The sequence below is a fragment of the Amblyomma americanum genome, chromosome 4 (assembly GCF_052857255.1).
Source record: "Amblyomma americanum isolate KBUSLIRL-KWMA chromosome 4, ASM5285725v1, whole genome shotgun sequence".
NCBI lineage: Eukaryota > Metazoa > Arthropoda > Arachnida > Ixodida > Ixodidae > Amblyomma > Amblyomma americanum.
In genome coordinates, this window is record NC_135500.1 from 75,160,259 (window position 1) to 75,188,113 (window position 27,855).

The 27,855-nt window shown below is 50.1% G+C and overlaps 1 long non-coding RNA gene and 1 pseudogene across 3 annotated transcripts in view; one reads left to right on the forward strand and one right to left on the reverse strand.

Annotated features, from left to right (window-relative positions):
- The first annotated feature begins 1,501 nt into the window (after nt 1-1,501).
- The window catches only part of LOC144128043 (uncharacterized), a 32,673-nt gene continuing 6,319 nt past the window's right edge, over nt 1,502-27,855 (forward strand). The window contains exon 1 of one of the 3 annotated variants that reach the window (XR_013313669.1): nt 1,502-1,581. This is a non-coding gene — a long non-coding RNA (uncharacterized LOC144128043). Of the gene's footprint in view, nt 1,582-7,851; nt 8,044-27,855 lie in introns of those variants that run through there. The other 2 variants (XR_013313667.1, XR_013313668.1) reach the window with 2 other exon arrangements.
- LOC144128042 (very long chain fatty acid elongase AAEL008004 pseudogene) lies at nt 24,335-26,443 on the reverse strand (annotated as a pseudogene).

The following is a 27,855-nucleotide window of genomic DNA, read 5'->3' on the forward strand; positions in this document are numbered from 1 at the left end:
GGCCTTCGGGTTAATTAGGCACGTCACTATAAATAAATGGACAAATGCTTTACGTCGCGCGACTCGTGTAAGCATGCCGGTGACCTGAATTCGATCATGTTTACAGGAGTTACAAGAAGTTGGTGGCTAGGCTTTTATGCAGCACTGGTACACAACAACGTTTCGGCGCAACTTTCTTTTCTATTGCCACTTGCACATGCACCCACAGAAAAGATATGCACGCGCATGCACCTACGTAAAACGTACGTATCAGTCGAGATTTCCAACACGTGAAAATGTCGCGATTTGATTTTCGCTGCCGGCGCACTCCGCGACGCCGTTGGTTCAACCGTTTTCTGAAGCAGCTGATGGCTCGAACATGTATGGTAAGAGCCCAAACTGTTCAGCACTGCTTGAACTATCCATAATTTTCAGAAACGTAGTTCTTAAGCCAGCCGAAGCAACGCGCTACGCACCAACGTCGTGGGTGCTGGCCGGAGATCCCCGTGGATGACGTAACGATGGTCCCGGCCAATCGCGGGCAACAGCAGCGTTCGCTCGACGCCCTGAGGCGATGGGGCGCGTTTTAGTCTAAAGAACAGCTTTTTGCGTTTATTTCCGCTCTTTTTTAATGAGATACTTTTTTCCAGCGGACTGAAAGCTACACAATCCCGCAGGGAACGCTATTTTTTTTTCGAAAAGTGCTTCAGCTTCTCTTTAACCTCCATAAACCCATAAACCAAACCAACCGCTCGTGGTTGGCGCTGAAATTCGCATTAGGGACTAGTAACCTGTCTGTCAGTTTTTTATCACCTAATATTCCTAGTTTTTCCTAGTCATAACGCGAATTTGCTGTGTACTCAAAGCTGCAACTGTGAGAAAATATTCTGATGTGTAGCGGGACATAAACTCACCCCAGTGCAGCTGCACTTTATCTGCCAGTCCATTCTCGATTATTAACAGAATAAAAGAAACTGAGTTTCATTACAGCTTTCCCATTCTTGACCTACCTCAGCATATGCAACAAAACCTTGGTAGGTAACAGTCGATTTGGTTGTGTTCACGCTGTTTGCATAGAAGGTCGAAAACTCGTAAGTAATTTAAACATGTGTGGCTGAAAAGTTACTGAACTTCGGTACCCGCCGACAAATACCGAAAACGCGGTGTGCCTTAGCGAGCAAATAAAATTTGCCATCATGCAGATCGGCTTTCTTTCGCACACAATTCACGTGCTTTACAGCACTTCTAAGCACAGTTTTGGGCAGTGGAAACCGTCACGACAAGGGCGCCGAGGCGAGCATTGCAAACAATATTCTTTAAAAGGTAAAGCCTCGTTAAATCATTTGTTCTGATATTTTTCCGCTCAATTAGCCGAAAATGTTGTAAGCGCTTCAGTTGAAGCAGATGCAAATGCAGAACGGCATATTCAAAGGGCCCGCGCTCCTTGCAACGCTCGCCTCGGCGGCCTAGTCGTGATGCTTTCCGCTGACGAAAACAGATGGCGCCACTGCCGCCATTCAGTGAAAAAGCGTCGTCTGCGGGTTTTGGCTCGCCGGTCTCTCGTAGACGCTTACGTTTTCGCATCATGTGCGCCTGAACTAAGTAAGTACCGTTGTCAAACTTGCTACGATACAAAAGTTACCATAGTACGCAAGCTCTGTGTGCAGTTTCACCGCAAACGAGCCAGCGGTTGAGGCGGGGAAATTTTTGAAAGTGTCAGCGATAAAAACGCACAATACTGTATAGCGGTGCGCTACGCGTTGGTTGATCAGTCTCGCCATGGAAGTTACCGACGAGGAGTCTATATCTGAATATAGCTGCTCTTTTGATTCGGAACAGTTCAATTCTATGCTTGCTCCCCGCCGCAGCTGGAAGGGAGCTGCTCGTCGCGTGTGCCGTCGCCCTCGAGCCGGCGCCGCGCCTGGCAGATGGTCTCTCCGTTGATATGACGACCTCCTCGCCTTGCGCTCGCTCCGTGGCGGCTTCAATGGGATATATAGCGGTGCGCTACGCGTTGGTTGATCAGACTCGCCATGGAAGTTACCGACGAAGAGTCTCTATCTGAATATAACTGCTCTGCTGCTTCGGAACAGTTCAATTCTATGCTTGCTCCCCGCCGCAGCTAGAAGGGAGCCGCTCGTCGCGAGCGCCGTCGACCTCAAGCCGGCGCCGCGCCTGGCAGATGGTCTCTCCGTTGATATGACGACCTCCTCGCCTTGCGCTCGCTTCGTGGCGGCTTCACTGCGATATATAACAGTGCTCTACGCGTTGGTTGATCAGTCTCGCCATGGAAGTTACCGACGAAGAGTCTATATCTGAATATAACTGCTCTGCTGCTTCGGAACAGTTCAATTCTATGCTTGCTCCCCGCCGCAGCTAGAAGGGAGCCGCTCGTCGCGAGCGCCGTCGACCTCAAGCCGGCGCCGCGCCTGGCAAATGGTCTCTCCGTTGATATGACGACCTCCTCGCCTTGCGCTCGCTGCGTGGCGGCTTCACTGGGATATATAGCGGTGCGCTACGCGTTGGTTGATCAGTCTCGCCATGGAAGTTACCGACGAAGAGTCTATATCTGAATATAGCTACTCTGCTGCTTCGGAACAGTTCAATTCTATGCTTGCTCCCCGCCGCAGCTAGAAGGAAGCCGCTCGTCGCGTGTGCCGTCGCCCTCGAGCCGGCGCCGCGCCTGGCAGATGGTCTCTCCGTTGATATGACGACCTCCTCGCCTTGCGCTCGCTCCGTGGCGGCTTCACTGCGATATATAACAGTGCTCTACGCGTTGGTTCCTCAGTCTCGCCATGGAAGTTACCGACGAAGAGTCTATATCTGAATATAACTGCTCTGCTGCTTCGGAACAGTTCAATTCTATGCTTGCTCCCCGCCGCAGCTAGAAGGGAGCCGCTCGTCGCGAGCGCCGTCGACCTCAAGCCGGCGCCGCGCCTGGCAAATGGTCTCTCCGTTGATATGACGACCTCCTCGCCTTGCGCTCGCTGCGTGGCGGCTTCACTGGGATATATAGCGGTGCGCTACGCGTTGGTTGATCAGTCTCGCCATGGAAGTTACCGACGAAGAGTCTATATCTGAATATAGCTACTCTGCTGCTTCGGAACAGTTCAATTCTATGCTTGCTCCCCGCCGCAGCTAGAAGGGAGCCGCTCGTCGCGTGTGCCGTCGCCCTCGAGCCGGCGCCGCGCCTGGCAGATGGTCTCTCCGTTGATATGACGACCTCCTCGCCTTGCGCTCGCTCCGTGGCGGCTTCACTGCGATATATAACAGTGCTCTACGCGTTGGTTCCTCAGTCTCGCCATGGAAGTTACCGACGAAGAGTCTATATCTGAATATAACTGCTCTGCTGCTTCGGAACAGTTCAATTCTATGCTTGCTCCCCGCCGCAGCTAGAAGGGAGCCGCTCGTCGCGAGCGCCGTCGACCTCAAGCCGGCGCCGCGCCTGGCAGATGGTCTCTCCGTTGATATGACGACGTCCTCGCCTTGCGCTCGCTGCGTGGCGGCTTCACTGGGATATATAGCGGTGCGCTACGCGTTGGTTGATCAGTCTCGCCATGGAAGTTACCGACGAAGAGTCTATATCTGAATATAGCTGCTCTGCTGCTTCGGAACAGTTCAATTCTATGCTTGCTCCCCGCCGCAGCTAGAAGGAAGCCGCTCGTCGCGTGTGCCGTCGCCCTCGAGCCGGCGCCGCGCCTGGCAGATGGTCTCTCCGTTGATATGACGACCTCCTCGCCTTGCGCTCGCTCCGTGGCGGCTTCACTGCGATATATAACAGTGCTCTACGCGTTGGTTCCTCAGTCTCGCCATGGAAGTTACCGACGAAGAGTCTATATCTGAATATAACTGCTCTGCTGCTTCGGAACAGTTCAATTCTATGCTTGCTCCCCGCCGCAGCTAGAAGGGAGCCGCTCGTCGCGAGCGCCGTCGACCTCAAGCCGGCGCCGCGCCTGGCAAATGGTCTCTCCGTTGATATGACGACCTCCTCGCCTTGCGCTCGCTGCGTGGCGGCTTCACTGGGATATATAGCGGTGCGCTACGCGTTGGTTGATCAGTCTCGCCATGGAAGTTACCGACGAAGAGTCTATATCTGAATATAGCTACTCTGCTGCTTCGGAACAGTTCAATTCTATGCTTGCTCCCCGCCGCAGCTAGAAGGGAGCCGCTCGTCGCGTGTGCCGTCGCCCTCGAGCCGGCGCCGCGCCTGGCAGATGGTCTCTCCGTTGATATGACGACCTCCTCGCCTTGCGCTCGCTCCGTGGTGGCTTCACTGCGATATATAGCAGTGCTCTACGCGTTGGTTGATCAGTCTCGCCATGGAAGTTACCGACGAAGAGTCTATATCTGAATATAGCTGCTCTACTGCTTTGGAACAGCTCAATTCTATGCTTGCTCCCCGCCGCAGCTAGAAGGGAGCCGCTCGTCGCGTGTGCCGTCGCCCTCGAGCCGGCGCCGCGCCTGGCAGATGGTCTCTCCGTTGATATGACGACCTCCTCGCCTTGCGCTCGCTCCGTGGTGGCTTCACTGCGATATATAGCAGTGCTCTACGCGTTGGTTGATCAGTCTCGCCATGGAAGTTACCGACGAAGAGTCTATATCTGAATATAGCTACTCTGCTGCTTCGGAACAGTTCAATTCTATGCTTGCTCCCCGCCGCAGCTAGAAGGGAGCCGCTCGTCGCGTGTGCCGTCGCCCTCGAGCCGGCGCCGCGCCTGGCAGATGGTCTCTCCGTTGATATGACGACCTCCTCGCCTTGCGCTCGCTCCGTGGTGGCTTCACTGCGATATATAGCAGTGCTCTACGCGTTGGTTGATCAGTCTCGCCATGGAAGTTACCGACGAAGAGTCTCTATCTGAATCTAGCTGCTCTACTGCTTTGGAACAGCTCAATTCTATGCTTGCTCCCCGCCGCAGCTAGAAGGGAGCCGCTCGTCGCGTGTGCCGTCGCCCTCGAGCCGGCGCCGCGCCTGGCAGATGGTCTCTCCGTTGATATGACGACCTCCTCGCCTTGCGCTCGCTGCGTGGCGGCTTCACTGGGATATATAGCAGTGCGCTACGCGTTGGTTGATCAGACTCGCCATGGAAGTTACCGACGAAGAGTCTCTATCTGAATATAGCTGCTCTGCTGCTTCGGAACAGTTCAATTCTATGCTTGCTCCCCGCCGCAGCTAGAAGGGACCCGCTCGTCGCGTGTGCCGTCGCCCTCGAGCCGGCGCCGCGCCTGGCAGATGGTCTCTCCGTTGATATGACGACCTCCTCGCCTTGCGCTCGCTCCGTGGTGGCTTCACTGCGATATATAGCAGTGCTCTACGCGTTGGTTGATCAGTCTCGCCATGGAAGTTACCGACGAAGAGTCTATATCTGAATATAGCTGCTCTACTGCTTTGGAACAGCTCAATTCTATGCTTGCTCTCCGCCGCAGCTAGAAGGGAGCCGCTCGTCGCGTGTGCCGTCGCCCTCGAGCCGGCGCCGCGCCTGGCAGATGGTCTCTCCGTTGATATGACGATCTCCTCGCCTTGCACTCGCTGCGTGGCGGCTTCACTGGGATATATAGCAGTGCGCTACGCGTTGGTTGATCAGACTCGCCATGGAAGTTACCGACGAAGAGTCTATATCTGAATATAGCTGCTCTGCTGCTTCGGAACAGTTCAATTCTATGCTTGCTCCCCGCCGCAGCTAGAAGGGAGCCGCTCGTCGCGTGTGCCGTCGCCCTCGAGCCGGCGCCGCGCCTGGCAGATGGTCTCTCCGTTGATATGACGACCTCCTCGCCTTGCGCTCGCTCCGTGGTGGCTTCACTGCGATATATAGCAGTGCTCTACGCGTTGGTTGATCAGTCTCGCCATGGAAGTTACCGACGAAGAGTCTATATCTGAATATAGCTGCTCTACTGCTTTGGAACAGCTCAATTCTATGCTTGCTCCCCGCCGCAGCTAGAAGGGAGCCGCTCGTCGCGTGTGCCGTCGCCCTCGAGCCGGCGCCGCGCCTGGCAGATGGTCTCTCCGTTGATATGACGACCTCCTCGCCTTGCGCTCGCTGCGTGGCGGCTTCACTGGGATATATAGCAGTGCGCTACGCGTTGGTTGATCAGACTCGCCATGGAAGTTACCGACGAAGAGTCTATATCTGAATATAGCTGCTCTGCTGCTTCGGAACAGTTCAATTCTATGCTTGCTCCCCGCCGCAGCTAGAAGGGAGCCGCTCGTCGCGTGTGCCGTCGCCCTCGAGCCGGCGCCGCGCCTGGCAGATGGTCTCTCCGTTGATATGACGACCTCCTCGCCTTGCGCTCGCTCCGTGGTGGCTTCACTGCGATATATAGCAGTGCTCTACGCGTTGGTTGATCAGTCTCGCCATGGAAGTTACCGACGAAGAGTCTATATCTGAATATAGCTGCTCTACTGCTTCGGAACAGTTCAATTCTATGCTTGCTCCCCGCCGCAGCTAGAAGGGAGCCGCTCGTCGCGTGTGCCGTCGCCCTCGAGCCGGCGCCGCGCCTGGCAGATGGTCTCTCCGTTGATATGACGACCTCCTCGGCTTGCGCTCGCTGCGTGGCGGCTTCACTGGGATATATAGCAGTGCGCTACGCGTTGGTTGATCAGACTCGCCATGGAAGTTACCGACGAAGAGTCTATATCTGAATATAGCTGCTCTGCTGCTTCGGAACAGTTCAATTCTATTCTTGCTCCCCGCCGCAGCTAGAAGGGAGCCGCTCGTCGCGTGTGCCGTCGCCCTCGAGCCGGCGCCGCGCCTGGCAGATGGTCTCTCCGTTGATATGACGACCTCCTCGCCTTGCGCTCGCTCCGTGGTGGCTTCACTGCGATATATAGCAGTGCTCTACGCGTTGGTTGATCAGTCTCGCCATGGAAGTTACCGACGAAGAGTCTATATCTGAATATAGCTGCTCTACTGCTTCGGAACAGTTCAATTCTATGCTTGCTCCCCGCCGCAGCTAGAAGGGAGCCGCTCGTCGCGTGTGCCGTCGCCCTCGAGCCGGCGCCGCGCCTGGCAGATGGTCTCTCCGTTGATATGACGACCTCCTCGCCTTGCGCTCGCTGCGTGGCGGCTTCACTGGGATATATAGCAGTGCGCTACGCATTGGTTGATCAGACTCGCCATGGAAGTTACCGACGAAGAGTCTATATCTGAATATAGCTGCTCTGCTGCTTCGGAACAGTTCAATTCTATGCTTGCTCCCCGCCGCAGCTAGAAGGGAGCCGCTCGTCGCGTGTGCCGTCGCCCTCGAGCCGGCGCCGCGCCTGGCAGATGGTCTCTCCGTTGATATGACGACCTCCTCGCCTTGCGCTCGCTCCGTGGTGGCTTCACTGCGATATATAGCAGTGCTCTACGCGTTGGTTGATCAGTCTCGCCATGGAAGTTACCGACGAAGAGTCTATATCTGAATATAGCTGCTCTACTGCTTCGGAACAGTTCAATTCTATGCTTGCTCCCCGGCGCAGCTAGAAGGGAGCCGCTCGTCGCGTGTGCCGTCGCCCTCGAGCCGGCGCCGCGCCTGGCAGATGGTCTCTCCGTTGATATGACGACCTCCTCGCTTTGCGCTCGCTCCGTGGTGGCTTCACTGCGATATATAGCAGTGCTCTACGCGTTGGTTGATCAGTCTCGCCATGGAAGTTACCGACGAAGAGTCTATATCTGAATATAGCTGCTCTACTGCTTTGGAACAGCTCAATTCTATGCTTGCTCCCCGCCGCAGCTAGAAGGGAGCCGCTCGTCGCGTGTGCCGTCGCCCTCGAGCCGGCGCCGCGCCTGGCAGATGGTCTCTCCGTTGATATGACGACCTCCTCGCCTTGCGCTCGCTGCGTGGCGGCTTCACTGGGATATATAGCAGTGCGCTACGCGTTGGTTGATCAGACTCGCCATGGAAGTTACCGACGAATAGTCTCTATCTGAATCTAGCTGCTCTACTACTTCGGAACTGTTCAATTCTAAGGCGAAAGCTAAGCTAGCTTTCGCATTTCAACCACGTTTACCTAGATTCAAACCACAGCAATTTTTTTGCTAACTTATATCCAAAGATTGTTTTCTCGACAGCATCGAGTAGATCCTGGTGAGTTTCATTTTCATGTTCTTGAATACCATACACGATATATGGTTAGGTCTTCGGCTTCTGTCATCTAATTCGCCGATTTTTTAGTCAAATACAGAACCAGTTTTTCCAGCTTGTCAAGCCTATCCACGCATTCTGATACCTGTTTTTCTGTTTTTGCTATTTTTTTCTAGCTTTTCATTCATCGCGCCTAGCTTTTGACTGGTGATCGCTTCTTCGTTCTTTAAGTCTTGGATATTTTTTGCAATTGCTATAAGTTGCTTGATGAGCGTTGTATCGTTGGCCCAGGGTTAGTCTCGACTTCAGTTGCTAGTACCAACAGAAATCACCAAGAAACCAAAAGATCACAAAATCATTCAAGCAAAAGTTTTGGGCACGGCAGCACAAGAAGGCAGAGATTATTGCTGCGGAATGATTTGCCAGAGCGCTTGCTCACCTGGATTGCAAATAAGAACGGGTTTGAAGGAAGCACCTTGGCATTGCTACCGCACCCACTGAAGGTTCCATCCCAGAAACAGTTCCTTAAGTTGCCATCTCGTGACGTCACGGTCGATCCCGCAGATAGCGTTGCACTCTTCGGGGGGCAGTAGCCGTTGGCTTAATCTGGTATTAGATGAAAGTCCCAGTCATGACCCGGGATCACAGGCAGCCGGAACAATTCCGTCGTTGAATTGCTTTATATGCTTGTATCCCCCCAACCCCTTTAATGTAAATACCCTCGTAGGAGGGCCCTTAGGGGTATTGTAAATAAATGAAATAACAGAGTCCTCTTGGCGCAGTGGTGCAGAGGTTAAGCGACGCACCACTGACCTGCGATGGCAGACGTACTCGCAGCGGTGGGGCCTTGTGTGAAACAGGTTGCTCTTCTGGAGCGTCCAATCATTCATTTAAGCGCCATCTGCCCCGATTGGCTGTTTGCTCACTATCCGGTGGGCAGGGTGAGATGACGCCGGAAGGTCGCGTGTCCTAGGTGACCGTCCTGGCTCATAGCTTGCCAAAATTCCTTAAGAAAAAAGTTTACAGCACTGGTATCTTACCGGTACTCACCTGTGGGACAGCCGCCGCGGTGGCTCAGTTGTTATGGCGCTCGGCTGCTGACTCGACAGGCGCAGGTTTGATGCCGGCCGCGGAGATCGAATTTCGATGGAGGCAAAATTCTAGTGGAACGTGTACTGTACAATGTCAACGCACGTTAAAGAACTCCAGGTGGTCGAAATTTCAGGAGCCCTTCACTACGGCGTCCCTCACAGTCTGAGTCGCTTTGGGACGTTAAACCCCCATAGTCTATCACCTATGGGACAGAAACATTTAGGCTAACGAAAAGTCTTCATCTGAGGTAAGGAGAGCGCAGCGAGCTATGGAAAGAAAAATTCAAGGTGTGACGTCAGGAGACAGGAAGAGGGCAGAGCGGGTTACGGATCAAACACGGGTTAATGATGTCCTAGTCGAAATCCAAAGGAAGAAATGTGCTTGGGCAGAGCATGTAATGCGACGGCAAGATAACTGGGAGGCGGTAGCCGCGCCGGGCATTACCCCTTTACATTGAGACAAGTGGGTGGTCGGACGCGCCGGACATCGCGTCACGATGGTCTCGGAGAGGATTCTATTCCCTCTCCGGAAATGAGTCATCCTCCCTCGCAGAGGAGAGAGAAAGGGAAGGCCCGGGATGGTTATGGAGAGGACGGGGAGACGGGGTTAGTAGGGCTGTCTGACTCAGTGCAGTGGTCGGTGGGGTAGCGTGCCGCCTTTCACATGAATTGAAAAAATCATGCATGTTGGCTTGCATAAAAAAAAAGAATGTGGGTGATGACTGGTGAGTGCTGCACAACGTCGATCGCATCACTCCGTTACTAAAATAAGGGATGGCTCCGAAGTGCAGCAGTCAGGATTCCATGGGAATGGAAGCGTAGCAGTGGACGGCAGAAAATTAGGTGGGCGGATGAGATGAACAAGTTGGCCGGAATAGGGTGGCCGCAGTTTTCTCGGGACTGGAGTAATTGGAGAGCTGTGGGAGAGGCATTTGACCTTTAGTGGGCGCAGTCAGGCTGATGATGATGAGGATGATGCCAGAACCATGCTCGTGATATTTCGCTCACAACGCCGACACCGGATTTTCTGTTGAACAGGGTCTTTAACGTTGACGCGTTAAAATGTAGGCGCCCGCCCGAATTGATGAGGCGCGAGCCGCGATCAGCCAATCGCATCACAGACTACTGACTGCCATGAAATTAGCGCATGCCTTGAAATCAGTACATTTAGCACAAAGAGAGCAACACTCTCCATATAGTACAGGTGGTTTACAGGAACACCTTCGATGCCACTGTACAAGGCACACATTCGTCGTACCGTATTTGGTAATGGTTCGTGGGGTTTAATGTCCCAGATCGTTTGGGGATATGAGGGACGTCGTAGGGAAGCGCTCCGGATAATTTCGACCACCTTTGGTTTTTCATGTGCACTGACATCGCACAGTGTGCGGGCATCCAGCATTTCGCCTCCGTCGAAATGCGACCGCCGCGTCCGGGTCCCAGCCCGGGTATCTTGGGTGAGCAACCGAGCACCATAACCACTGAGCCTTCGCGGTATCTTGCACTGTTTCAGTGCTTACGTTAGTCTAGTGGAAAAACAGTGAAACGATTGACCTTTTTTCGACTCCTCCTGTGCGTATTCTCTGGGACAACCTACGTTTAAATGTTTACCGGCTTCTTACAATGCGCCAGCTGCAGTGCTGTGAAAATTTATTTTCTAGCCAGGAAATGCTTATTCAACACTAGAACGACAAATCAAGACAACATTCAATGTCCTGCGACATATTTCCTCGTTTGTAAAATGGGAACAAACTAGTCGCGTTATAGCAACTAACGCGAAATAACAACGGTCAGGGAAAAGGAACAGACGGACACACGGAAGGTTACCTTTCGGTGCCCGTTATTTTTTTTTTCGCAGAAGTCGCCACCAGTGACTGTGTCGCCACCAGTGACTGAGTACCACCTAGCACTTTTTTCAATACAGAAGATGCAGTCAATACTTTATGATTGGAGATCAATTCAATTAAAATTATTTTACCAGAAGTTTGGAAGGATATCTGAGCTTAAACTGTAAATCACAGCTTGACATTGCCCAGCAAACCTCTACAAGCCGGTGCCGACATAGTTACTGACAATATTTCTGAGAAAAAATCGAAAGTTGGAGAATAGCAGATACTGTACACTACTAAAATTTGCGAAGTTTTCAAAACACAAACAAGCTTAGTTCTCAACTATTATCACAAATATTACGAAAATACATCATAAATATATATTTGAATAAAACTGTAGATTTATACAGTCATAACTGAACCCAAGTTTGCGTAAAAGTACGAAAAACAACAGATCAGTGAAGCAAACATATATAAAAAATCTACTATTTATAATTTATAAAAGATTCTTGAAGTTGTTTAAATGAAATTATCCTGGCATATTGATGTTGATTGAGCATTAATAGGAGGTTGTGCTGTAATGAGGAAAATTTGTAGATTGTGCGGAAATGCGGAGTATGCCCCAAGTCAGTACTGCGAGTAGGTATAATTGTTTGTTTTTTTGGGAGGGGCGGGGGTGTAAGACTTGCAGTTTGTACTAAAAAACTCTTCTGCTGAGTAGTTAAGAAGAAAGAACGCAAAACAAGGAAAGTGTCTATTAGCTCTGGCGATTTTGTATGAAGGAAATAGCATTTGTGTCGAGTGTAGGAACGGAACAATGGCAATATAGCGAATGGCCTTTTTTGTAGGGCAAGTATTTTGTAAATGTTTATTTTGTAGGGGTAAGCCAAATAAGGCTACAGTAAATTAAATGAGATGAGAACAGGGCGTAATATATTTGCAGCTTTACTTTTGTAGGGAGAGGTGTTTGGCAACGGAAGAGTGCTCCAGTTTCAGAGTTTTCTGCAGAGGCTATGGACTTCGGAATCCATTCTAAGATTAGATGAAAAAATAGCTCCAAACGTCTTGTGTTCATGTAAAATATGAATTTGCTGTTGAGAATATTTAATAACATAATTAAAATTGAGTGGCCTGTTTATGTGGCCCAAAAATTAACTCCTTTTGTTTTTTGCACTAACTGTTTATTCGACTGTGACCAACTAAGCAGTTCAAGTATTTTATTTAAATTTTAATCAAGTCATCTTCGATGTGACTAGACAGTAGAATACTGCGCTTATCCGCATAATATACAAATTTCGCTGTTTGATTAATTATAACAATACTATTTACGTAAACGTTACAAAGAAGAGGTCCGAAAACATTGCCTTTAAGGACACCGCATGTAGCAGGCAGAAAGGACGACCGCGCAGTGCCTATACATACACAATGGCCTCTTCTAGTTAAATATGATTTTATCAGTTCTAACGGCTTCCCGCGTATACCATACGACGATATTTTGGATATTAATACATCATATATTAATATAAAAAGCCTTCGTGAAAACAATATACTGCGCTAATGCATAAATATTATTTTCAATGTTTTCTACAATTGTCTCTATAAGTGTTAATAGTGCAGTTTCGAATGATTTGTTTTTCCTGTAAATTAAACTGGGGCTTCAGTCAAAATATTGTCTTTAACTAAAACCGCGTGATGCGACAGAGATACGCTTTTCAGACTCCCTTGGAGAATATGCGTATAGTTGATATCGGCCTATAGTGTGATGTTAAGTTCCTGTCACTACATATATATATTACTGTCACTCTAGACTCCTTCGTATACCTTCTGGATGCACACCTGTTTTGAGCACAAGATTATAGATGTGCACAAGTACCGAGACAATAAATTAATAACAATAATAATTGGTTTTTTGGGGGAAAGGAAATGGCGCAGTATCTGTCTCATATATCGTTGGACACCCGAACCGCGCCCTAAGGGAAGGGATAAACGAGGGAGTGAAAGAAGAAAGGAAGAGATAGGTGCCGTAGTGGAGGGCTCCGGAATAATTTCGACCACCTGGGGATCTTTAACGTGCACTGACATCGCACAGCACACGGGCGCCTTAGCGTTTTTCCTACATAAAGACGCAGCCGCCGCAGTCGGGTTCAAACCCGGGAACTCCGGATCAGTAGTCGAGCGCCGTAACCACTGAGCCACCGTGGCGGGGCAGACAATAAATTCCAAAACGTACTTTACTAGCCCCACTTGTATATTCCTAACATCTAGCACAGTGCTATTACTTAGGTTCATAATGGTCATATAAGTTTTCTCCCTCGCGCTCTTATACCTTTAGCGTTTGTCCGCGTAAGCCTTGTCGTCGTCTTCTCTTCTCCACAAATCATCTCCCTCCCCCTCACCGAATGCTTCTCCACCAATTATCTCTCTTCACCTCACCGAATGCTTCTTCATCTTCTTTAGTCTTTGGTTAATCCACGTCATCCTTGTCGCCAACCTCGTCGGCTTCTTCAAACCTCTTTCGTTCAATAATTTTATTTTAGACTCCCTATTATATGTGACAAGGGCCCCCTCTCTAAAGATTTTTTTTCCATGAAAACTGCTCACGTCATTCCCATCTTCAAGCCATCCAGCCAACCAGCTATCTTCTGTGGAAATTCCGGACCCAGCACCCAACACAACGCAGATGTCCAGCACCTGCATTTTCGGAGCATTAACACACCACTGCCGTTGTCCGTACAGAGTCCTTAATAAACATGTTGGCGTCCACAACACACTTCCTTGTATAATCACAGAACACCAACAACAGCAACAACAACAAGATAAATCCCAGAGATACATAGCACAGCAACATGATACATCCCAGAGATACCGAGAGCTGTTCAGTTGGCTCTACTCATGAAGTCCGCTCTAACGTTTCTCTCCTTTAATATATTCCACCTCAAATGAGTATTCTTGCAAGGCAAAACTCCATCTAATGACTTTACTATTATTCATTTTGGCCTTGGTTAAGTGCTGATCATCCGTTTGAATTCTGAAATGTCTCCCGTAAAGATAAATGGGGAATTTCTTTACCGCCCACACCACCGCCAAGCAATCCTTTTTAACAGTGGAGTAGTTGCGCTCACTAGCCGATAATCTCTTACTCGCAAAAAATACCGGATGTAGCACGAGATTCTCTTCTTGCAAGAGTACGGCTTCTAAAGCTCGGTCTGATGCTACAGTGCGAAGCACAAACTCTTTATCTAAATTCAGAGCAAGTAGAACAGGCGGTTTTGCCATATGCCATTTTAACATCACGAATACGTTCTCATGGTCAGCAGTCCAATTCAGCTTATTGCTTTCACCCTTCTTAGTGAGTTCGACCAGCGGATCGGCAATGTGGGCATAATCGGGAATAAAGTCCCTGTAGTGTCCCGTTAAACCCAAGAACGTCTGTACTTCTTTCTTGCTCTTCGGTGTCTGGGCTTGCTGTATTTTTGACCAAGATGTCTTTCTTCGTGATGCGGCCCATCCCCAGCTTGTGTCTGAGAAAAGAAATGAATTCAAAGCCCACCTCATATTTTGCCGGTTTTATGGTCAACCTGGCTTGCTGAATTCTATTCCAGAGTAATTACGTGCTCTTCCCACGTATCTGTTGCCACAAGGATGTCATCAATACCGTTTTGTACATTTTGGAGCCCATCTAAAACCTTCCTCATCAGCTTCGTGAATATTGCGGATGCTGTCTTCAAACCAAAAGGCATAAATTTAAACTGGAATACACCCTCTGAGCATCGAAAGACAGTCTTTTCCTTAGACGAATCTTCCATTGGTATTTGCCAATACCCTTTAGCTAAGTCGAATTTAGAAAAAAAAACCATTTGTGAGCCACCTTAGCGAACGCCGCGTCGGCTCTTTGTATAGGTTCGGCAAAGGGTACTATGATGTCATTTAGCCGACGAAAATCTACACATATCCGGTTAGTACTATCGAGTTTTTTTGACAACCACGCGAGGTGCATTGTGTGCTGACCACGACATCTCAATCACACAAAGCTCTAATATGTCCCGCACCTCATTTTTAATTGATTCTTGAACTACTAGAGGTAGTGGGTATTGTTTCATACCGAGTGGTGAATCTGTAGAAAGGTCTAGTTTGCAATATATGACACCCGTTTTTCCCGCCACATCTGAAAACACATCCCCCTTGCTTGGGAGTAGGGCCTTTATCTGTGATCTTCTGTCTTCATTAAAATCGGGGTTTGTTAAGACCTTATCCGATCTTACAGTTTCCTTCCCACTCCACGTGGGCACCTCGGCAACATCATCTATCTCCTCTACCACTACCGTGCATGCTACCTTGGGGGCGCACCGTACGGGAACTCTCCGTACTTTTTCAGCATTTTCGCATGGAAAATCTACTTGCTGTTATTTATCAATAACTCATAATCCATGTTATTCCTCTTCTGCGTCACAAGGCAAGGGTCCTTCCACTGCATCAGTAACTTATTGTGATCCGTGGGTAGCAGGAGGAGAACCTTGTCGCCCGGATTCAGATTCCTGTGAGTAGCCTTCTTGTCATAGTAGCCCTTATAGCACTCGCGCGCCCTTTCCAGGCCTTGATGTGCATGCCAGCATGTTTCCTCCAACTTGTCCCGCAACTAAAGAACGTATGTGTATGTTGTCTTGAGATCTGACGCAATCTCTTTATTGGTCCACAGCTCCTTGAGTATTGTGAGTGGACCTCTAACGGTTCTCCCAGACAACATCTCGAAGAACAAGAAACCAAGACTCATTTGCGGTACTTCGCGGTAAGCGAACAAAAGAGCTGGGAGATATCAATCCATATCAGCAGGTCTCTCCTGGCATATTTTCTTGATCATATTTTGAGGGTGCCGTTGAACCGCTCTACAAGCTGATTACCCATAGGATGGTAAGGCGTTGTCAGTAACTGCCTTATTGACAAAAGGCGGTTAACCTCCTTCATTAGTTCCGACGTGAAGTTGGAGCCCCGGTCACTCAAAACTTCACTCGGGAACCCATAACGCGAGAACCTCACCACAAGACCTTCCACCACTTGGATACTGTCAATAGTCTTCAATGGAACAGCGTCAGGATAACGAGTGGCCACGTCAACCAGAGTAAGCACATATCTATTGCCTCTGGCGGATACTAGAGATATTGGCCCCACAATGTCAACAGCCACTCTTTGAAACGGTAGGTCGGTGGCTGGCATCTTGTCTAGAGGTACGGGACCAACTCGTCACTTAAGAACTGTGCGCTGGCACACGTCACATGAGCGAACAAAGCGTTTAAAGTCACTCTGGACACCTGGCCAGAAGAACTCCTCAGTGATTCTAGACACCGTTTCTTGAACACCCAGGTGTCCGGGCATTATGCCGTCATGTCCTAAGCGTAACACTGTCTCTCTCATTTCTTTCGGTAACACGAGCTGTTGAACCTGCCTTCCTGAGCTAAATATGTATTCCGTGTGCAGAAGACCGTTTGCCAGTTGATATTCGAATGACGCGCGACTTCTCTTTCGTTTCACTTTTTCCCCGACTCTTTCGAAGCAGGCTTTCAAGCTAGGGTCTTCTCTTTGCCTAATTGTAATTTCGCCCGGAGTTACGCTGAGACACATCGTAACGCGAGTAGAGAGTGGACGGTGCGTTGCTCGGGCTGTCGCTTGCGCTCTTGTCTCCACGGCCTACGAAAAATTGACGGTCCCATCCCCCGTCTGAGCTGTCGTGGGCCTTTCCTCCTTTGGGTGTTCTTCAACGTCGAGCATCCTCCACCCGGGATTGGGGTCTTCGACACTTCTTTCACCAGTAATGTTTCCCAAGATGAGATCGTAGATGGGTTGCTCTTTGCATTTTGCCACTACCTGTCCAGTATAATATGGCGTGGAAAATAGAATCCTGGCTTCAGGAAGGTGCCTTACTGTGCTATATACAAGAGTGACGACCGACGCTTCCGCTGTAAGATCCTCGTCCTTCCCCAGGGTTCTCCGAATCAAAACTGTGTTGAACCAAACGCATCTGGTCATACAGCACGCTACGCACCTATTGATATAGTTGATCAAGCATATTTTTATTCGTGAAGCGACATACAAACTCTCTTTTCTGGCTTACCTCGTGTCTAGGAGAGAAGAAAGGGCTGAATACTCCGTGTTAACCTAGCAGGGATTCGACGGCATATTTTGCTGCAGTCTAGCACTGGCTTCAGGGCCTTCCGCTTGTTGACGTGCACTCACTCGCCCATGTGTGCATGTTTTTGTCTTGTGCTCGGTACGGAACTATTCCCTACCTGCTCAGACAGCGACACCACTAAAACTTGCCTCTTCAGGCGCTGGCTCCAGGAAAATATGCCGCTCCTCTCGGCTACTTGCCTAAAACACCGCTAAAATACCCGCATTTACCTTACAGCTGAACCTCTGTTATCTGGCAATAATCTCTACTTCACATAGACCTTATCTACAGTTTCCTGGCCCTGCCCTACAGCATGGCTATTGTCTGTTGGCCTTAGTGTAACAGCGTTCAATGAACTGCTCTTACGGGGCGCATTTTTTTCCTTGCCTTTATTTATCTGTTTTATGGAAGCCAATTCCTATGAACTGCTGAGTTTCTAGAAAGCCTGTAACGTAAAAATAACAAATTTTACAGGCAGTGACTTGGTCCTTATTGAACTGCCAGCGTTTTAATGTGCTGCCATTTAGTTTAATCCTGTGTGGACAACCACATTTACTTTCTTTCTTTTTAAAGGAAAGTACTGCCCCTCATTTCTTAAGCGGCCAAGCAAACTTTTAAGGATTTAAACGCGATTCTAACGCCACAGAGCAACCATACTTGTAAGGCGTCTGGAAAGACACCCTGGCCATGACCATTAGTATTACTGTAATAACAAATTCTAGCCGTCGAGCAAAATTAGTGTGGAATAGTGGGAACAAGCGTAGCGCCACTGCTTTGTTAGCCTTATAGCTTCACGGTGTTCAACCTTGTTACTCAATCCGCGGATTCTTCTACACAGTATGAATACAAGAATCACACGGTATAAGAACTGTTTATATTCCCATGAATCTTTGCAGTGTTTGTCCATTCTTCAAATCTGCCGCCACGTCGCTTTATTGCTTTGTTTGCGACGCAAGACGCGACTAGATTTATCTCGATTGATCGCATCCAGGCAGAGCTGATTCTACGTTGTTCCAGAATGTTCTAGCAACTTTTCACGCTTTATCTAAAACGTTCGCTATCAGCTTTAAATTGAGCACGGCCTACAGCCGCAGGCATTCTGTTCGACGACCGCCGAGCCCGTTTGCCGCTACGCCACCCCCGAGTGGTTCAGTCCATAGTGGGTGCAAGTCAGCCCCAAATGAAGTTTTGTTTAGACGCCATCTTCGCTGTCGTTCTGCCCCTCGGATTGTAGTTACCACTTCGTGACATCTGGTGTAGGTGCTGGGCAGCCTTCCATGTTCCGGACGCCCCCTTCAGGTCGTGACGCCAGCCCTCAGCGCTTTGCACCAGAGGACGAGCCAGCAGCACAGCGAGCCAGCCGACGTCTCCAGGGTGAGGATCCTGAGTTCGGGACCCTGCCGGACCGCACCAGACCGCGAAAAGACGCTGCTACGAACACCGCGACATCGCCGAAGGTGTCGACGCCGATCAGACTGCAGCTGTCGCGGGTGCCGCCAACACTCAATAGGTCCCTAGGCGAAGACGCCGAAGAATGGTTGGACCAACATGAGTGCGTGGCATCATTCAACAAGTGGAATGATGCGGCAAAAATTGGATAAATTTCTTGCTCTTTGGATGGCTCCGCACGCACGTGGTACAAAAACCATGAGTCGTCCTTAACGACATGGGAGCTATTCAAGAGGGACCTATTGAAGGTATTCATCAGTCTCGTGGGGAAATAAAGTGCCGAACGACTCCTCGAGTTCAGGATCCCGCTTCCGAATGAGCCCGTCCGTGGTAACGTCGAAGAGATGAAGCGCCCATTTCGCCGCGCCGACCCCGAGATGACCGAAGAAATGAAAGTTCAGTTTTTAATGCGCGGCGTAAAAGAACAACTCTTTGGCAGCCTCGTACGCCAGCCGCCAAAAACAGTCGAGGAATTCATGCAAGAAGCCTAAACGATTGAGAAGACCTTCGACGTACGTCTGAGCTCGGCAGTACAATCGCCCTTCTTCTGATTGTGCAATCCGTTCGGACACGACGGCCACAACCAGCGACAACTTGCAGGAAGTTATCCGCGAAATCTTCTGAGAGGAGCTACGGCGATTACTGCCATCCTCCCCACAGCCGCAAGCAGCGACTCTGATGGATGTGGTACGGGAAGAAGTGCAACAGGCGATTCGCACCCCGATGGCCACAGAACCTCAGGCCATCACCTACGCCACTGCAGTAAGGACTCCTCAGCCCCAACGACAACCCCTACGTCCTCCCTGAGATGAGCCACTTGTTCCGCCGCTTCCCAGCCCCCGTCCGCCCTGCCTATTACGGAAGCTCAAGCCCCAGGAAATGCGACGCCTGGAGGACTTCCGACAACCGACCGTTGCGCTTTCATGGCTGTGAGGCCGGGCACATTCTTCGTCACTGCCCGTACCGACGGATCGGTGTTCGAGGATTTGCCGTTGACGCCCCGCGACCACGCTTTGGCCAACGTCCGCAGGAAATCGAGGAGTACCTGTGTCGAGAGGAGTACACGCCGAACCGCCGTTCGCGCTCACCATCACCGTTAACCTCGCGCTTTGCGTCGCCACGCCGCAGCTACGCAGCGCGGTACGAGGAAGGTCTCCCAGCACCGCTAAGGGAAACCAAAGAGCTACTTCTTGAGGTGAGGTTCCTCACTAGCGAAACGCCGAAGATCCTCCACCGACCACGCTCCATGAAGACGCTACACCCTCAACGCCGCATGAAGAACCTACACTCGCTTCACCGACGCCGCACATAATGATAACCCCGACCACGATGCAAACCGCTTTCAAAACGACGCCGCCACCCATAAAAGCTTCGACCACACGCTCCACCCGCGATGCGCATACGTGACGAGGCCGCGACACGACGCCGAGGGCGACATGAAATGCAAGAGCCAGGACTTCTGACTTAAAAGCGACTATCGACGGCTGGTGAGTTACCGCTCTAGTCGACACAGGAGCCGATTACTCGGTGATGATAGGAACATTCGCTGCACAGCTGAGGAAAGTCACGACCGCTTGAGACGGCCCACAAATTCGCACCGCCCACCTCATTACGCCATCAGAACGATGCACAGCGCGAGTGACTTACTGTCAAAGGACATACCTATCCTGCGACATTTGTTGTGCTACCGCAATGCTCCCGCGAAATGATCTTGGGCATGGATCTCCTTAATGAGCATCAGGCGTTCATTGACCTCCGATCCGAGCTGCTCACGTTTCCGACGGACGGGGCCATCCCTTCGATGCAAACTCTGGAAAATCATTTTACACTGAGTGTCCTGGATGAATAAGTGAGCGTCCCACCCCACTCAAGCATTATCGTAACAGTAGGCGCCACGAAAGCTATTAACGCTCAAGCCATCATTGATGGGAACATGCGGTCGCATCTAGATCGAGAAATCAGCATCGCAAGAGGCAATGCACATTTGTGCGATGGCTAGGCCGAAGCACGGCTCACTAACTTCAGTGAAGAATACCGGCACATTAACAGCGGAACGACGATTGCTTTCTTCGACGAAATATCCGACGTAGGAGACTCCTTCGCCCTCTCCGACCCAGCTGCAGAAGATTCACCTGAGAAAAAGAACTCGACCACTTTCGACATCAACCCAGTCCTGCCCCAGAACAGACAAGACCAGATCCGCAATCTGCTTCGAAGATACAGCGAGTGTTTTTCGTCATCGCTGAAGGTCCGACAAACGCCAATCGCCAAGCATCGCAATATAACCGACCAACACGCCCGACCTACCCGTCAAAGCCCCTACCGTGTGTCACCGCGAGAACGACAAGCCATCCGGGACCAAGTCGAAGAAATGCTTCGCGAGGACGTCATCCTGCCTTCAAACAGCCCATGGGTGGCACCGGTTGTTCTAGTGAAAAAGAAAGACGGCGAACTTCGATTCAGTGTTGATTACCGCCCCTTGAACAACATAAAAAAGAAGGACGTCTACCCCCTCCCCCGGATCGACGGCACACTGGGCCGGCTCTAGAACGCCAAGTACTTCTCATCGATGGACCTCAAGAGCGGCTACTGGCCAATTGAGGTCGACGGAAGACATCGCGGGAAGACAGCATTCAACCCTCCGGATGGGCTCTTTGAGTTCAAAGTGATGCCATTTGGTCTCTGTCCCGCACCAGCGACGTTTCAGCGAGTGATGAATACAATCCTGGCAGGCCTGAAGTAGAAACTTTGTCTGGAATATTTAGATGACATCATTTTCTTCGCCTCAGACTTTGAAGAGCACCTCAAAAGGCTTCTAACAGTACTAGATGCCATCAAGTCGTCTGGCCTAACCTTGGAAGCAGAGAAGTGCCACTTTGCCTATGAAGAGCTACTGCTTCTAGGCCACATCGTTAGCAAGGAGAGAGTACGCCCGGACCCGCAGAAAACAGTTGCTATTGAACAGTTGCCACCGCCGGCCGATACGAAAACAGTGCGCATATTCCTCGGACTGTGCACCCATTACCAACGGTTTGTCAAGACATTTTTGCGCATCGTCGAGCCTCTGACCAAAGTGACAAAAGCAGACGTGCAATTTAAATGGGAAGAGCCCCTAGCAGAAGCTTTCAAGGAACTTCAGCGTCATTCAGAGTCCCCGCCGATCCTCTCACGCTTTGATGAAAGCGCTGATACTGAAGTTCATACCGACACAAGCAGCGTGGGCCTAGGCGCTGTCCTCGTTCAAAGAAGCGACGAGCTGGAGAAAGTCATCGCATACGCTAGCCGTTCCATTTCCAAGGCCGAGGCTAACTATTCGACGACTGAGAAGGAGTGCCTTGCCATCATCTGGGCTACGTCGAAATTCCGCTCCTACCTGTACGGACGATCGTTCAAGGTGGTCAGCGATCACCACGCGCTGTGCTGGCTTGCCACTTTGACCAACCCCTCTGGCCGACTCGCTCCATGGAGTCTGCGTCTCCAGGAGTTTGACGTCACCGTCGTTTACAAGTCCGGACGCAAGCACTCTGACGCCGATTGCCTCTCACGAGCACCTGTAGATGCACCGCCGCCGGAAGACGATGAGGACGCCTTCCTGGGACCCATCAGTCCCAGCTCTTGTGCTCAGCAGCAACGCTCTGACCCCAACCTAAAACGCCTCATCGACTACCTTGAAGGCCGGGTTTCTTCACACCCCGCTTCATTCATGTGAGGACTGTCTGCCTTCAGTGTACTGAATGATTTCCTCGTGAAGAATAACTTTGCAGCGAGCAAAACAGCCTACCTCCTTGTTGTACCTGCTTGTCTCCGCGAAGAAGTTCTACACGCTTTACATGACGAGCCGACAGCTGGACATCTCGGGTTCACTCGCACCCTCCGCCGCTTTCAAGGCAAGTATTACTGGCCCCGACTGTCTGCCGATGTCGCACATTATGTGAAAACCTGCCGAGATTGTCAGCGACGAAAGACCCCTAGCTCCCATACGACCAGCAGGATTTCTGAACACCATTTAACCTCCTTCAATGCCCTTTCAGCAGTTCGGCATGGACTTGCTTCACCCTTTTCCAAAGTCAACGTCTGGAAATAAGTGGATAATCATAGCGACATACTATCTGACCAGCTACGCCGAAGCAAAAGCCCTACCGAACGGAACAGCAGCAGAAGTCGCCAAATTTTTCGTGCAGTGCATTATTCTGCGACACGGCGCCCTTGATGTGCTCATCACGGACAGAGGAACAGCATTCACGACGGAACTAACGCAGGCTATCCTGCGTTACAGCCAAACCAGCCACCCGAGGACAACTGCATACTATACGCAGACTAACGGGTTGACCGAGCGCCTGAACAAAACGATCGCCTATATGCTCGCCATGTATGTCTATGCCGGACACAAGACCTGAGACGTCATCGTGCCTTACGTCGTCTTCGCCTACAACACCGCAGTGCTGGAGACCACCCAGATGACGCCTTTTAGGCTCGTCCATGTCAGGGAGGCCACGACCACTCTAGACGCATGCTGCCCAACGTTACAGAAGAAGAGAACGTCGACGTTGCCGCCTACCTTCAATGCGCAGAAGAAGCTTGAACGCTGGCCCGATTACGGATCAAAGATCACAAGCGGACAGACGCCAGACGCTAAAACCTACGAAGAAGCAACGCGGAATACAAGCCAGGAGACCAAGTCTGGATTTGGGCACCCATTCGCCGCCGTGGATTGAGTGAAAAGCTTTTGCGCCGCTATTTCGGCCCGTATAAGGTTCTTCGTCGGCTAGGTTAACTGGATTATGAAGTCATCCTTGACGCAATGACTGCATCCCAGCGACGCCGCGTACGACCAGAAGTTGTCCTTGCCGTCCGTCTGAAGCCCTATTATGCGGCTAAAGGACGCTGCATTTTTGCACACTCTGTTTTTGCAAGATCCGTTTTATTTGTTGCTAGTCGTATTATTTGTTTTAATGCATCGGGTCGATGCTTTTTCGAGAGGGCAGTAATGCCGCGAATCTTTGCAGTGTTTCTTTATTATTCAAATCTGGCGCCACGCCGCTTTGGCGCTTCGTTTGCGAAGCAAGACGCGACCAGATTTATCTCAATTGATCGCATCCAGGCAGAGCTGATTCTACGTTGTTCCAGAATGTTCTAGCAACTTTGCATGCTCTGTCTCGAAAGTTCTCTATCAGCTTTAAATTGATCACGGCCGACAGCGGCGTGCATTCTGTTCGACGACCGCCGAGCACGTTTGTTGCCACGCCGCCTCCGAGTGATTCAGTCCACTGTGGGTGCAAGCCAGCCCCCAATAAAGTTTTGTATAGACGCCACCTTCGCTGTCGTTCTGCACCTCGGATTGCAGCCACCACTTCGTGACAATATAAATACACTTTTCTGTTGTAATGTAATATTTGCTTCTGTAGGCAAGCAAATTGAAGACTATTTCCTGATTTTTGGACTCGTAGAATCTAAAGAGCCTGTACGATAAATTGCCGTCAGACGTTAATGTATGGCGCACAAGTGAATACAGATTCCTCTTTATAAGAGACATCTAGCAAAGAAGCTTTTCATGAGCAAAAATATTTCTAGGAGAATGCGCAAAGGACGGAAACGTGTCACCTATTTTAATTTCCCAAATACTGAGTTTTAAGCCTAAGTGGTTTTATTTTTCCACATATCAGCATAATTGATTTTTTCGCAGAACTAGTAAACATTTATACTCATGAGATGCTTCGTTTTCCACACAGCAGGCTTGTTCGCCAGGCAGAAAAGAAAACTGATGCAGGCGACAACACATATAATTTATTACAACGCTAACAAATATATATCTATATTTTACGAAGAAGACAAAAGAACAAAAAAAAGCTACAAAACAAGCGAGTGCATCACATGCCCAGCATCAGTATCCAGCTGTTCAAACTGCAACAATTATACTAGAAATATCTGAACGTTCAGCATTAGCTCGCAAACTTCACATTCATACATCGCGTTCGCACCTCCTCGCTTCGACTCCATTATAAGTCAGTGATCATGATACCCTCAAAAGCGGAATGGCGCTCCTGACTATTAATTCAGCTTACCATCGCCATTCTGACTTTGCTGGGTTGATAAACCTCCAGTAGCCAAGTATATTTCTATACGTATATTTTTCTGCCGTGTATATTTCTTCACGCGAAATTGATCCTCAATTCCTTTCACACACTCTCGAGAGCCGCCTATACCTACATGCTTGCACTGATACTTTCGAAAGTACTCTAATATTGACTGCCATTAGCACAACACTCTTCCAAACCTGCCCCGCAAGCAACCCTGTAACTTTCATTTTTCAACGTATACAATACGAGAATAGAAAGTCTGAAGTCACATGCTGAACAGAGTCATCTTTGGTGCTCGGTTGTGCAAGAACCACGTTCACAGTCCTCCGAAGAAATAAACCCACAAAAAGGGAATGCCTACCTTCTCTGATGGGCAGTTCCCATCCGCCATCGCATTCTACCCCGAATCTACTGCTCTTCAGCCAGTTAGCGAACAAATGTGCGTGTTGACCGCTCCTACTGACGACACAGCCTTGCATACCGTTCTTCCACTTATCTGTTGCGGGAAGAGAGGATGACAATCAGTCACTTTGTCTTCACGCACTAGTCAGAAGTTAGCAGGTGCGCGGTGTTTCCCGCGGCTGAATAATTTCGTCACTTCATGTATGCATCGCGTGCATTGCGCTTTTATAAGGGGACCAAAATCAGCGCATTTAAGAGTCTAGAAGTTCAGAGAAAGCAACCGATGCGCTTACACCACACTTGAGATTCTGAAGCGCACTTTTGCGGATAACCCCCTCAGGAGGTGATGGAGTCCTTGCACATATGACACCACGGAACAGCGAGTGCTCTCACTGAACCTTGCTCTTGAATTCACCGCTGTCCACACAATCTTTGCTGGGGCTTTTCCGGTTCTTATAGGCCTTACGGTAGAATCGAGTGAACATGGTGAAGAAGAAGACGGCTTCGCAAAGCATGACGTAGATGTGAACCCTCGGATAACCGCAGTTCATGAACATGGGCACCATCATGTGTACGAATGCGAAGGTGAACTGGGCCAACTGCAATTGCGTCAAGTAGCGCTTCCACCAAAGGTGCTTCTGGACAGTCGGTCCCAGCAGGGAGAGGAAGTAATACGTGTACATGATCACGTGCACGAAACAGTTGATAATGAGGCTCAGGATAACTTGGCCGTCAGGACCGTAGCCGAGGCCGTAGCAGCCGTTGTAGACCACCAGCATGTGGTGAACGACGTGGAGAAAAGAGACGTGCGAGTACTTCTTGCGAAGCACGAAGAACACGGTGTCCAGAAAGTCGGAGATCCTCACTAGCAGATACCACCAGAGCAGGTTCAGCATGCTCATGGTGTTCTCGTCGCGAGCCTCGAAGTTGATGCCCTGGCAGATGAAGCTGTAGCCGCCACCAACGTACGTCTTGGAGAGGAACGTCACCATGAAGTACGTATTCAACACCACATTGCAGGCGTTGTAGAGGATGACGAATGGTTTGATGCCGTCGTATGGCTTGCGGTTCTTCATGAAGCGAGGCCCGGCTATTTTGACTACGTAGACGTACAATGTAAAGAGCGAGAGCAGAAATACTTTGTTTCCTGGCAACACCCAGTCGGCTGTGCGGGGATCCCGGTCTCGAATTACATCCCTCGCGAAAGTTTCGAGCAAGCCTCTAATTCCGGTAGAAGACATGTTTGCTTCTCCTCCCGTTTCACCTCCGCCGTCTCCCGCACGCTGTCGTTTCTTCTCGCAGTTGTTACAGCAGAGAACTGTTCACAACTCTAAGGGGTGACCTGATGGTTCGACTAGCCCAGCTCCGCACTGCTGCCTAACAGAGTTGAGCCTTAGGGCCCAGGGACATATATATTTATTGACTCCGAAGCCGCCGGGAGAGGAGGTGAGAAGGCGGCCGGCCCGACGATGCGAGAGAAAGGGTGTCACTCGCGTGGAGAGGAGCGAGAGGTCGACGGGTGCAGCGCCGGGATCCTGAAAGGATTTGAATGTGATATGTTCCCCTCACCGCATACAAATGCGGGCTCTCCAGATAGGCTGCCTGACGTCCACGCCAAGCCGGGTGTACTACCTATCGTTTGCATCATTTCCTTGATTGTGTGCGTGTGTGTGCGTGTGTGTGTGTGTGTGTGTGTGTGTGTGTGTGTGTGTGTGTGTGTGTGTGTGTGTGTGTGTGTGTGTGTGTGTGTGTGCGTGTGTGCGTGTGTGCGTGTGTGTGCGTGTGTGTGTGTGTGTGTGTGTGTGTGTGTGTGTGTGTGTGTGTGTGTGTGTGTGTGTGTGTGTGTGTGTGTGTGTGTGCAAGGAACAAAAGACTGTCTATTGTTAAATGTGCAAAGATAAACTTGACAAGTTGGTTCTCGGATTCTCGCCTTATCGTGAATTTATCACCAAGGAAGCACTTGTGAAAAGCCTGTTTTGTTGGATAAAAGAACAAAACTAGATTCGGTGTTATGCATTAATTTGCTGACAGCTTGGAGCAATTTTGGTGCGCATAGAAGTGGCGCTTGTTTATAGGTGAAAGCTGGTGTTCAAATGAAGGAATTTAGATGAAGGACCAGATTGGTAAGTGCCTTGACGTCTCTTGTGATTGCGGAGTCTGAGATCTCCCGTAGGTCGTATTATGTGACCAGAACTCGGGTTTTCATTTTCTTTTACTTTATTATTTTTATTTTGTTCACACCTTTCCCGCCCCAACTTCTTCGTGTCTTGCTCTTTTCTTGTTTTTCCTAATTGTCCTTCGCAATCTTTCTCTTCATTTTGCAATATTTAAATCTGGCCGCACTGTTTGTCCCTCCAGTCAAGGTGCACGCAGTCTTGCACGATCGTTTATTTAATGAATGTGTCTCTAATAACCCTCTTCAACTGTTACATGTGCTTTCGAAAAGTTATTTTTGTCGCAAATGTGTTTGATGCACTGCGAAAGACGGCGCAAGGCAACAGTTAGTGTACACAAAGGAGACCTTGTCCTTGTGCGCGTGCCTCTCCACCGATCCATACCCCAAGCTCCCATGGCGCCAAGTGCGCTTCCGCAGAATGCGAACAGAGCGCCGGACTGATTGCACGATAAAGTCGGCCTCCATACAGGGCCAGGCCGATGCGATGAAGAGATAAGCGAGATCGGGGCACTTGCCGGCGTCCCTCAGCCTTTGCTTCCGCCTAGCTTCGCGTGCCGTTTGCTTGACCTTGCATCGGGAATTTGAAGTCAACACGTCTAGCTCATATCTGTTCACGGTGTCGAAGGAA